The 13,076-nt window shown below is 37.0% G+C and overlaps 1 pseudogene; it reads left to right on the top strand.

Moving 5' to 3' along the window:
* The first annotated feature begins 1,218 nt into the window (after window positions 1-1,218).
* Window positions 1,219-2,065, top strand: LOC149232741 (protein RGF1 INDUCIBLE TRANSCRIPTION FACTOR 1-like; annotated as a pseudogene).
* The last annotated feature ends 11,011 nt before the right edge of the window (window positions 2,066-13,076 follow it).

The following is a 13,076-nucleotide window of genomic DNA, read 5'->3' as shown; positions in this document are numbered from 1 at the left end:
TAATTTTTTTTAACACAACACAAAATAAAATAATTTTTAGTTTCAAAAAAAAAATAAAAAAACAAGAATTGATTTTAATAAGACTTCTTGGGAAAAAAATTTAGTTTTCAATTTGAAAAAAACCAAAACAATGGGCAGTGCCGATAAGTTCAAAACAGTTTTATACCTGACCAGTGAGTTCACCGTTATCGCATCGTTGCAGTAGCGAGATTGGTTCATTTCATTTACCAAGATTGCACTCGAGTTGATTTCCACTTATGGCAGAAGCAAAATTTTGTACCTCACAGTTGGGTCATTTCTATGGGGAACTCTTTGGCAGAAACTCTCGTGCGGTAGCAGCAGTTATCTTAGCTCGATCCAAAAGGACCTGTGCAAAGGCAGAATACCAGGCAATGACCTCCACAACTTGTGAACAACTATTGATGAAAGATCTACTTGGGAGATGGGGTTAAGGCATCATCAAGCCATGGATATTTTCTGTGATGTGATTTCACTAAGCAACTATCAATTTAATTGCAGAAAATAACCAGAAACACATCACCATTAAAGTCTATCCCAACACTTATAGGGAGAGTGTGCAAATTTGGTTAGGTAAGTCATTCATAACTCTGGTTGGCTCAAGCGCCCATTACTGACAACCTGATCCGGGAAGCTAGAACTGAAATCGCATGATGTCTCATATTTGGATTGAAGGTTGTTAATCATGCCATCATCTAAGGCAACTTCATATCAAGTGAATCAAATCCATTTTGGCGACATGATCCTTTTAACCAAATCCATATTTCTTAATAGTTTGAGAAATATCCAGCTCCAAAACAATCAGCGATGTGAATTATTTTATGGCGGTTTCAACTGCATTAAACTTGGTCAGAGAAAAATCCTCCAAAAATCAGCCTTTCTGTTTCAATTAAATGTTATCCTATTTTTATATGATTTCCTGTGATCTCTCTCTGCATGATCTCAATATCCCAGGCCGCGAATCATTCAAAAACCTGATTTATTGGAACCATATAATGTCAATCATGATGCCAGTAACAGGTGGGACTAGGGCTACGATACCACTGCCAAGATTTTCGAGTACGTGGACACCATTACCCCTGATTCGTTGGCAAACTGAATGTGAAAATAAAAACTTCATTAAGTTGGATAGGAGATTGAGTACTTATATTAACAAACTTCTTCTCTTCAATGGCTCATCACATGGTACATCATCCGCCTCCCGTCGAAATCCTTTTCCCATCCGTCCATTCATTTCTCATTTCTTCCGTTTCCGCTGCATTTTGGTGGGATGCTCTGTGCAGGTGTGGTCTAGCAGCACTCAGCTCCGCATAACATGGTTGGATATGCTCTCTCCGTTGTTCCACAAAAACCGGCATGGCTGGAGGCTCTGTTAACAAACCAATCCTTTTACACCTTGTTCCATTCATTTAGAGCACAAGAAGAATGAAGTCAACATCTTTTGCGTGGATTGCAGTGCCAGCATTTGTCAACATTGCCTCTTTTCCCATCGTTCCCATCGCCTTCTGCAGGTTCGAAGACCTATATCACCAACAGTGCTAGAGTGGTGTTCTTGAACCAGAGGCCACAGTCTCGACTATCGAAGGGCCTGGGGAATTCTTGTGAGACCTGTGACAGGGTGCTGCAGGAACCCTACCGTTATTGCTCTGTCAGATGCAAGGTAGACGCGGTGAAAAATCTTTCAACCGTGCTGCAATCTTGCAATTCACTGCAACTGAGGGAGTTTTTGTCACCATCGTCATCTCCTACAAGCCAAAGCCCCAAGGATGAAAAACTGGAGATGGAAGGAGGAGAAGAAATGTACCCAGAAGAGTCATTGTCTTCAACGTCCTCTGCCAGTGACAGAGATGAATGTTGGCTTTTCAGCAGCGGCACAGCAGCTCACGCCGTTTTCCCGTTGCCTAAAAAATTGCGCAGCAGCAACAACAATAGGTGTGGTGGAGGGATGATGGTGTCTTGCTCACCGAAATCTGTGATTCCCCCCTCCATCAGCAGGAGAAAGGGATTCCCTCACAGATCACCTCTGTATTGACAAGGGATTATTCAAGCTTGGGTTTTTTTTGTGTAATGCGGTGGTTGTGGATCTCCGTCGAATTCGTTAATCCACGATCGATTCCACCGGTATTGCTTTCGGCTTTTGGCTCTCTTTTAACCTTATGGTTGTCTGTCAACCCCCACAATTTTCTCTGTTTTCAATTTAGTTTAAAATTACTTTTCCTGCATATAGTATTTATAGTTTTCGTTTTCTTTACTTTTATTTAGATTTAGTTTTTACTTTTATTTTTTTATTGTTAATATTAGTTTAATTTAGTTTGAACATTTTAGGTTTTTATTTTTACTCTTAGTTTGTAAATTTAATAGAGTGAAGACAAATTAAAAAGAAATTAAATGATTATTTCAGTTAAAAAAAAAAAAAAAATCAAAATAACCCAAAACAATTGTTTTTGTGATTTTATTATTTTTTTTAATAACAATACAAAACAAATTTTAGTTTTATGAAAAAAAAATAAACAATTAAAAAAAAAATTGCAAATGGACATTTCATACCTCTTGAAAACAATTTATATTTTCTTGGAGTTACTTCAAAGGAACTTGCGTGCAAAGGCAACAGGTAAAAAAATTCATTTTATTTCGTTGCTAACATTTATACTTGCATTTTATGTCCTTCAAAAGAAAAACTCTCACGGTTTTCATGCAAGATTTGTACTAAGATTTTACAGGTGCGCGATGATCCAAGTCCATGTAGATGCGATCTTTCGAAATCACATTCCTTATTGGAAGCTTGAAGGAGTTGATTACAAATGTCGTGACGTTTGTCACTACAGAGAAATGTTTTGTTGTCATGATTTGTTTCCCACACTTCTCTTTCAAAGTCTCATCAGTCATCCATGTTAAAGTCCATTGATTCATTGCCTTATCCATCATGACTTCATACATGTCTGCTTTTCTGAGTCGCATACATTTTTGCCTACCATTCAGTTCATCTTTTTCCCTCATGAATAAACCATCCATATCTCTATGTTGCCTTGCTTTCCTTGGCATAAAAACTGTTTGACCATAACATCTTGTATCTATAGTCCTACCAATCATTTGTACGAACTCGCGTTGACTGATGTGGGATTCCTTAAGGCCCACCTTTCAACAAGTCTTGACCCATCGACCTCAACACCTTATCTGGGATAAAGACTAGAGTCACTATTAGTACCTTGAGGCTTGCATGCCCTAATGGCAAGTCTTCTCGCCAACGAACAATGGGAATACATTAATGTCCCTTGTTTGTTGGATCTTGCAAGTGGCTCGACATCAGCTCATTCATTCGCACTTCGCAAGATGTACTTGGGTACCTTGGCACTCATTGACATTAATGGTGAGTTTGCCTCGCATTGGTTAACGACATTCATCAATGGTTGGTAATCCAATGACTTCTTTCCATGTTCCACATCGAGACATTCATTCACATGGAAAGAATTGTGCCACGATATGGGATGAGATGAAGACTATATGACTCAGGAGCAGATTACTTTGGAACAGTTTCAGTAGCAGTAATAAAGGATCTACATTCTCGACTTCATCCATCATATATGCAACCAAGACACAGATCACATTCTTGTATTCTTCATTCCATGATTCAACAACAGGAGCTAGACATTTCTACATATACACAGTTTGTCCACTCAGGTAAGTAAAGGTATGTTCTTTCCTAGCTTTTTATCATAAAATTCCTTTAATACTAAAATTATAATTTTTTGAAAATGTTTCACCATGTTCATATTCACATCCATATTCCATTATCACCTTCCATATGTCATATATATCCTTTCTACACATATCATCCTACCCAACATACTTTTTCTAACCAACATACTTTTTCCAAACAACTACTATTGCATTATGATTCAAATGTTACATGTTTTGCAAATAATGATCAAAGAAAGAAAGGTTGATTACATGTTTTCAAAGACTTTTGATGCAACACAAAAACAATGAAAGTATTGTTACACAAGAACCAATACTAAATAAATTTTGGTTGTTACACAAGAACCAACCAAACTAATATGTTGCACTCGATTAAATGTTTTCAAAGTCTTTTGATGCAACACAAAAATAATGAAAGTATTGTTACACAAGAATCAATACTAAACAAATTTTGGTTGTCACACAAGAACCAACCAAAATAATATGTTGCAAGCAAATGTTTTTAAGAGAGAAGACTTTGCAAAAAGGAACAAAGTTGTCAAAAAGGAAATTATGTGAAGTTAAAAAAATCGACATCAGCCAGAGTTCATGTAAAAGCAAGACAATTCAAAAGATCAAATCATGATCAATGCAATAGATTGCATGAGGACATGCAATAACTTAAGTTGGGGAGTATGTTGGGCCTCCAAATTAACCTTAATTTTCACTCCATTTTCACCTTTTATCCTCATTTTGTCATCTCATTTCACCATATTATCATTACATAACCCTATATTTCCATTACCATATGAGTTTATATTCTCATTTTCCAAAGTTATTAATTTCATGTATTTAGAGTGAATTTATGATTAAAAGTTAGAGAAATAACATGTATTTGCTTATACCTAAAAGTGGCTTGAGTTTGATGACATGTGTAGATCATTTGGAAGCTTCCAAGGCACCCTTATGTGGCCTCCCAAGATCAAATTCGAATTTCAACTCAAGAGGTGGACCATATTCCAAGGAGGAAGATCATGGAGATTTTGATGTGTCATGGGATTTGTATCTAGTATTTAGGGATAAGTTGAGACAAGTGTGGGTCTAGTAGATATTTAAGGGATCTACATTTATTGAGTAGATATCCCTAATTCATGTATAAATAAGAGGAGCATCCTCCAAATCATGTAATGAAGAAGGAGGAGGGAGAGAAAACAACTATCAGTTATTCATTAGCATTAGATTTATGTTCATTCAACATGAATAATACCATTTTCTCCAAATCATGAGTTATGAGTGTTGTTTGATTCTTAAGGTGTGATAGTTGTTCATGTGTGCTCATTGAGGAATGGAAGGATCCCCATACTGAGATAAGTGCACTTTGTTGTAGAATAATGTTGTGAATATACTAATTTCAATTCTAATGTTCATCTTATTTCTTTGTTGTAAATAATTGTAGATAATTTCAATATGAATTCATGATATGGCCATGTTTTGTTGTGTGAAGGTTGATCTCCTTTCAGTAGCTAGTTTTGATGTGAGAAGGACAACCAGAAACTCCTAAGTTAGGAGTCTCTTCTCCATGAGCTAGATTAAATTGAAATAAGATTTACTTTCTCTTATGCTTTCCTAGATTACATTTATGTGAATATTGATTCCCTTTCAGTATCTAGAGAAATCAAGTTCTCCTAAGTTAGGAGACTCTTCTCCATTAAGAACTGAACTGAAAACAATATTTACTTGCTTTCATTTACATGCTTTCTTTCCTGCTTTCTTAGGTGTTTGGCAATGTTATTATAGAAAGATGGTAGAAGGACAACCAGGACTCTTGAACAAGAGACTCTTCTCCATCTTCTAAAGTAAAATAATTCCATTGATCAAACATTATTTTTATGCTTTCATAGAATAGATCTGATAGTTTAGATTTGTAATATGCATTTCCATTCTAAACAAACTTCTTACACCTGTTTCATCTAAGGTCCCATATATATTGGTTTGCTTCTAAGTTTACGATTCCCCGGATTGATAAATTAAATGACAGGGATTTAGCAGACAACTAAATCGCCCAACAATAGTGTTCCTGCTTTTTGAGTACCAAAAGATCCTCAGTGGGTAGGAATGATCCAAGTGGCCCCAAGATCAAAGGTGACTCTGATACCATGTGGAAATTCCTTGTAGATTCAAACTGCTTATGTAATTTTTTAAAACAAAAGACTTGAATCTACTCTACTCATCAGCAAAAACAATTAATCGATTGATAAATCATGAAGAATATAAGAGAAATAATTCAATCAACACATTACACAATGATTTCGTGGGGAAATCCACAGCTTAAAACCCCTGCTATATGTATATTTCATTAGTCAGAAAATATGAGAAGATTACAATGCTTTTCTCAAGCCCGAGCAACCTCTGCACTATCTCTATATGTCTCACTTCTTCCTAGATTGACTTTGGCCAACACTTATCCAATTTCCTAGCCTTCCAAGCTCCTACTTCCTTGTGTTGTTTCCTTGGGAATTATCCCCCATTTAATAGGAAATTCCTCATCCATAACTACACAATCCTTATAGGCCCTTCCATGACTGCATGTACCACTTGTACAAGTCGAAAAATTATATAACTGATAGTACATTGCCCTTGAACTCCAATCTCAACCTGGGTAACTCTCATATATGACATGCATAAGTTATTTATGAGTGAATCATCAGTTAACTGGTTGAATACATGAAGCATCACCCCACTTTCTGGCCTCCTACTAGTTCCTCCATCAGTTGGAACTAGTTTAACTAACTTTAACTCAGTTAAATTGAATTAACTAATTACAACTCAAAATAAAATCAACCAGGGCTCCTATAAAGTAGGAGACACTCTAAATGACTCAAATTAGACCCTCAACTCGAATTAACTAAACCAATTAAGTGAAATTAACTTATTCAACTCTTAAAAGTTGTCTTGTGATGTGGAATTACAATTTTTCTCCTAATTTAATTCAAGGGAAAATTAAATCAAGATCTTATTGTTGCCATTTTCAACAGAAAGAACATGAAAAGGAACCTGTCAGTGAAGAAAATAAACGAGAAATTCAACTACAAAAAGAGGTCCCATCAACCTGGTTGGGTAAGAGATGGGTAACATTTTTAGTTAGTGAAGTTTGGCCACATTTTTGTAAATCACATGTTGTGAAATGATTGTAAAAGTGTTGAAGTGTTTGCCATCACTTATGAATGCAACATGGATATATTTTTGGCCTCTTAGTTGATAGATGGGGTATTGGTTTCTATTAGGTTTATGATATAAAATTGACCAAAGAGTGTGTTATAAACTCTTGGCAAGTATGGGGTTTTCTTGGGTCATGATAGGTTTTGTAATTGAACATGTATTTAGAAAAGGTTGTACTACAGGTTTGCATAAGGGTACAAATGTCGGTTCATCACTTATGGCTCAGAAGAACAAAGGTGGAGGAGAAGCAAGTGGGCCTATTAGGGCCCTCGTTGTGCAAACGAGGGAGTACAACAAATTGTAGATAGTGTTCATGATTTTGGAGGACCAAAAGCTCCTTAGTGGGGAGGAATGATCCAGGTGGCTCCAAGATGAAAGGTGACTTTTGAAAAGCTCAAAAATAAAATTCCTTATATTATAGTGAAACTAAGGTCATATCGAATAACTCAACACAAGCTTTCAAACAGTGTGAACAACACCTTAATCTGAGTTCGTATGCAAAAGTTATGGCTAGTCAAAGTTTTGGACAACTTGGCCCTAATAGCTAAATTTAGCAGAGCGCTAACTAAATTTGGAGCCCAACTAAAATTGGAGAACCTGCTAAATTTGGCGGTTGATAGCCAGGCAACAAAATGGAAATTCATTGTGACAGTTTCTTGTGGTTGGAAAGGGCGAAATTATTGCCTACTTAATTTTTCCGGTGACCCCCAAAAATTGGGTGACGGGTTTTGGATTTGTTATTTAAAAAGAAATTAGGGTAGCAGGCCACCACCGACGGACTTGTCGACCCCTCCTTGACATTGTGTGTGTGTATACACGACCCATGGTCGTTAGAACTAAGCCATGCTATATATAATAATGGGGCCAACGAGAATCGAACCCGCCCAGTCGCGTAGGCTGGCCCACCCCACGGACGCCCCCTTCATCCAAAATACACACACACACACAAACATAGTTATAACAGGGAAGGCCTACGAGTTTCACCTTGGGACCTCCACCCAAAAATCTTGATTGTCTTCCAACGTGCCATGTGGTGCTTCACTGATATATTCGCCAATATTTATTATTTAAACTACCGACTTTTTCCATTCGAATGGAGGGCAACAAAGGGAATAACAAGCACGGGGGTCGAGGTGTGGAACCCTGATGTATCAGATGCATCTAACTTGGGCAGAACTATGATGGCACAAATTTCGAGACAAGAATATCCTTTGATGCTTGAAGAATCTTTAGATTCCCTTGGAGCTGATTATTGACAATGTCAGATTTATGCCAAGTTTATGCTAAAATGAATTGGAATTTCGCCAAGAGTCTGATGGCATAACCGCTTTTTTGATCTAAGAATTTTTTTTTTAGAAATAAAATGTTGAAGGAGGAACCTTGACGCAAGAATCTGCATGGAATCTGAAAGATTCCCCGGAGGCCCGAAAATGACAGTTTTTTAACCAGGCCTACTTTATACTCATTTTTATTAGTTTTTCACAAGGAATGTAAAGTTTCCTCATTTGAGCATCCGAATTTCAGTCAGTGCACATAAAATCATCTTTTGGGAATCTTTGAGATTCCTGGAGAGCCCAAATTTGACCGAGACAATTAGGGGTTGAGTTTATACTTTGATTACTTTATTTTTCGTAAGGAACACAATGATGCATTTGTTCATCCGAGTAGTTGATATTTTAGGCTCTCCCCAGACTTGGAGGAGAGATTTTATGAGTGAGAGTTCTTATAGCAGAACGTCTCATGGAGAGACATGCCACTCTAGTTAAGGTGCTTCATCCTTGTATTGACAAAGAACGCATCATGTATTCATCATCATATTTCATTAATTAATGAAGCGGCCTCCCCATTCTTGACATCGGGCCCGAAGATGTAACCCACACTAGGTGAAATCCATTACCAACTTGTTTGTGCATTTGTTTCCTCAGGGCTGCTTTTGGATTCCTCTTCTTTTATGTGTATGCATCATATGGTTACATGCTCTTTTAAATGAAATTATGTATGCATCATTGAAGTGAAATTATTTAGATAAAAAAGGATAAATAAGGGAGAATGAAAGTTAAAGAGTGATAAATATTGTATTGTGTTATTATTATTAGAAAGGAATTTCCATTCATATAATTTCCTAATAGCTACAAATTTAAAATAATTTAGTCAAAGAAACTTAAAAGGCTTAAAGTTGTAGAATTAGGAAATCAAATAAGGAGAAATCCAATGGTCATTTAATATTTTTATAAAAACATCTTTTCACTCTTGAAAAAGGTGCATATTTTTGCATTGTAAGTTATTTTTGTTATTGTTCATTTCATTTGTCACTCGACGGGGTGTTTTCACGACAATGGATTCTCGGTAGGAAGCTTAACCATAATGGGGTCATTTCTCGGTGTTGGTTTTCTGGCGGAAGTCATTATTTGCATGCGAATATTTTGTTTGGTTAACGAGGTGGAGACCCTCGGTGATAGAGCCCAACTCTACACCTGGCTCCACATGGTCCGTGTGTGTCATTTATATGGATCACACTCCCTGCAACACCTAACCAGGGTCAATTGAATTAAATTCTTGCAGATGGGAGGGTGCGGTAATGTATCCGAACTTGGCTTGGACAAGGTAATTCTTTCTGTCTACTTTGAAATGGATCATCCCTCCCATGGAAGATTAGTTGCAGAAGGGGTTTTCTCTGACAGTAGGGGAAATCCCATTTATGAGCTTATCATGTGGAAGTGTCTTAGGATGGATAAGCACTGACTTGAGCTATATATTTGGTCATCGTTGTGGAGAATTCATGTTTCTCACCTCACTTATCATACTCAATTGCTCATGTTCATGTTATACTATATATGCAACTTCCTGGTTTCAGGGTGGAAAAGGGGTTGTGACTTTGTTGTTGAGGGCTCTAATACTAATTTGATATTTTATCTATGATGGCTAGAAAAAGACGATGTTACAGTTTTGGGAGGTCTATCACTAGTCTTTCATCGGATGGTCATTACAGGATAGTATAAAATTCTTTCTAAGATCTAGGAAACACAGTGTCCCATCATCTTTAATAGTCAGGTCAGTAATTCTCTTCCAATTCGTCTTATTGTTCTTCATAGGTGTCAATGTTCCTTGTGTTATTTTTATACAAATCAAAGTCTAGTCTTTCCTTTCAGCTGGTGGTAGTTCTACCCTCAGGGATATCTCATAATTCTGACCCTACAGGGATTTCGTTCAGTTGCCCAATGTTTGTCTGTGGAGTCTAGTACCATAGTACCTTCTCCATTTGGTTATGAAATTGGTAATTGTCTCACTAGAACCCCAATATTTTTGACTTGTTTAACTTTTTTAGCTCCTGATCTATTAGAGTTAGGGTTTTCAGGAAGTTTGGGAAGGTTCTAGATTTGGTTTATTGCAAATTCCAATTTATCACCTTCTGCCCACATATACTTCTCTCTAGTTTCTTTACTGGGTCTATGGTTTATGTCATAATGGTCTATTATCATCCTATAGTTTGTCACCACTCGATTTTTATTCCTTCTTAAGTCATTGTTCCCTAGTTTGTTTGCATGCCTTATGCCTATAAGGCTCCTTGTTAACGACTACCTAGCCGTAGGGGAGGCACCCTTGGGGCTTCCTCTTCTCAGCATAAGGTTCTATTTGGATGGGATTCTATGGCTATCTTTTTCGACATAACTCCTATTGAGGCCATAAAGGAAATTTTACACTTGGAAGCTAGGGAATTTGGGGATTGTAAATACTATTTTGATTAAGATATTGTAGGCAACAACCTCAAGTGGGTTCCCAATCGAGGAAATATTTGAAGGAGAAGATTTCACCTCTTGCATTCTATCACCTTACACTGGAAATTTTAAATGCTACTTAGCATGGTAATTCACAACAAGAAAGTGGATAATTACCGACTCTTTGCAGGTCAGGAGGAGATCAAGAGAATCTTGAGGGATATCAAGTATAATTTGGATGACATCATGGTAAGATTGAATTGAGTGGAACATTTTTGGTCTCAAGCTATGAGACTGACTCCAATGCACACTAGGATGAGGTTGCAGTCATCTACTCTCTAGTTCAGAACACTTCCCACACAGACTATTCCCCTCATTCTCCAATTATCATTTTGTACTAATAATTCCACCATGTTATCTATTTGAGTCCTTACTGTTGGGGGGAACTTGTTTTTTGTAACCAATATTACTGTTGTTTTGTAGCACTAACAATGGTTTATGGGTGTATCCTACATTGCTACAATATAGGAATTTTATATCTAGCATATAGCATGGCTCAGTCAAATCCGTAGGGAAAGTAGAGGTTCTTAGTAGACTATATAGTAGTTTCCAGTCTTTGTGCGTTTCAGTAGGGTAGTCTTGTCTTACAAACTTCTATCGGTAGTTTCTGTTGTGTCAATGTTCATCCAGGATGGAAATCATGCTACTCTAGGTCAATATTTTGATGGTATGAAAGGTTCTCTACGTAATATACTTTGCTATAAATAGAAATCAATTGTAGTAATTTACAAAAAAAAAAATTAAGTATGTTGTGTCAAATAGACATTCTTTTATTACCATGTTTACAGTTGTTTATCTTATGCTACTAGATTGTTATCTTGAGGTAACTTGTTGAAGTTGACACTTAAGATACATAAGTTATCTTCAATTCTTCAAAGTATGCTTTGCCATAATGTGTAGAGGTAGAGGTAGTTATCCTCACTAATTTTGTATATAATTTCTTGATTCACGTAAAATGCTTTTGATTTGAAGCATATTCGCTACCAATTATTAAAACTATATTTGTGTTTGTGTAAAAGGACCTAGTTCATTCACATCTTAATACTTATGTGAAGTTGTAATGGTTATAATTTATTGCAACAACATTTTTTCCTACCCCTCTTGTAAATGTCACTACGAATTGTAATTCATGTAAATAGTGTGGAAATGTAAACAAGGACCAGGTTAGAGGAGTGGACACATATTTAGAGGTATGAGGAGGAGGAGATTTCTTGTAAACCCAAGCCACTACATTTATTTTACCACCTACCTCCCTGATGAATTAATGGCTTTGTTGGTGCAAGCATTGAAGAAATGTATGGGCAGCCTGCAGTGAAGGAAAAAAAATCCCATATAGTCACTGTCTTCAGGGAACATGCTGCAGAAGTCAACACACAAGGGGTAGATGGGAGGAAAAAGGAAAGGAGTGTGTGAGAGAATGCATCATTCGATATTCGACAATATGTGAAGGAATACAAACAATGGTGGTATGCGAAAACATAAAAGAGAGTGGACACACTCAGAAGCACCAATAGATTGCTCGATATCAAAGTGAGAGGACTTGCTGATGAAAAGTGAAATAAGCTCAATGTATGCGTAAGCATGGAAGCACGCTGAGAATCATGGTGTAAAGAGACAATTTTTGTGTTGAGAAGGTGGAGTCATGGTGGACTCTGGATTCTTGCTCAGTGGGTGGAGACGTTGTGTACTCTAGAACTTCTTGTGGTGTTTAACAGGTAGAGAACCTGAGTGTGGAATTTGGACTCCAATGGAGCCTAACATGTGAAGACATGGTGTGCTTTGGATTCCTGTGGGATAATAGGTGGATAAATTGTGGACTTTGGACTCTTGTAGTGTGAATTGGGTGGAGGCACTATGGGCTTTGGATCCCTATAGTGGTTAATTGGTGGAGACACTGTGTGTTTTTGGATCCCTGTAAGGTTTGTAGGTGGAACCTTGTGTGTTATGGATCTCTGGTGCATTTAGAAGGTTGGGACACTATGTGCTCTAGACTCCTAGTTGACAGGTGGAGACATTGTGTGCTCCGGAGTCTTATGATCTAGTTGACTCTTATTGGTGTGAATTCAATTGAGAACTTAACTTCTCATACTCTGAATCTAACTCGAGGGTGGTCAACTACAATAAATATTGTAGTGTATTTGGACTATGGTTGGGTGGAGAGTTGAACTCCCTACCTCAGTTGTAGTCATTTAAGCTAATCGGATAAGCATATTCACTTGTATACATGTGCAAAATGAGTGGTGAATGATGTTTTTATGTGTTATGAAAATGAATGTATAAAAAATGTAAATGGAGGAATGTGATATTCTTGGTTGTTTATAATGAAATATTGATATGAGTGTTCTCATGGTTTTGAAGGGATTGTAGAGCTTGTTTGTGTTGATATGT

This window comes from Pinus tabuliformis, chromosome J, assembly GCF_031772625.1.
Source record: "Pinus tabuliformis cultivar Carrire ecotype Pingquan chromosome J, CPIR1, whole genome shotgun sequence".
In the NCBI taxonomy this organism is placed as follows: domain Eukaryota; kingdom Viridiplantae; phylum Streptophyta; class Pinopsida; order Pinales; family Pinaceae; genus Pinus; species Pinus tabuliformis.
The sequence above is the reverse complement of the archived record's forward strand: the minus strand, read 5'-3'. Positions and strand labels throughout refer to the sequence as shown.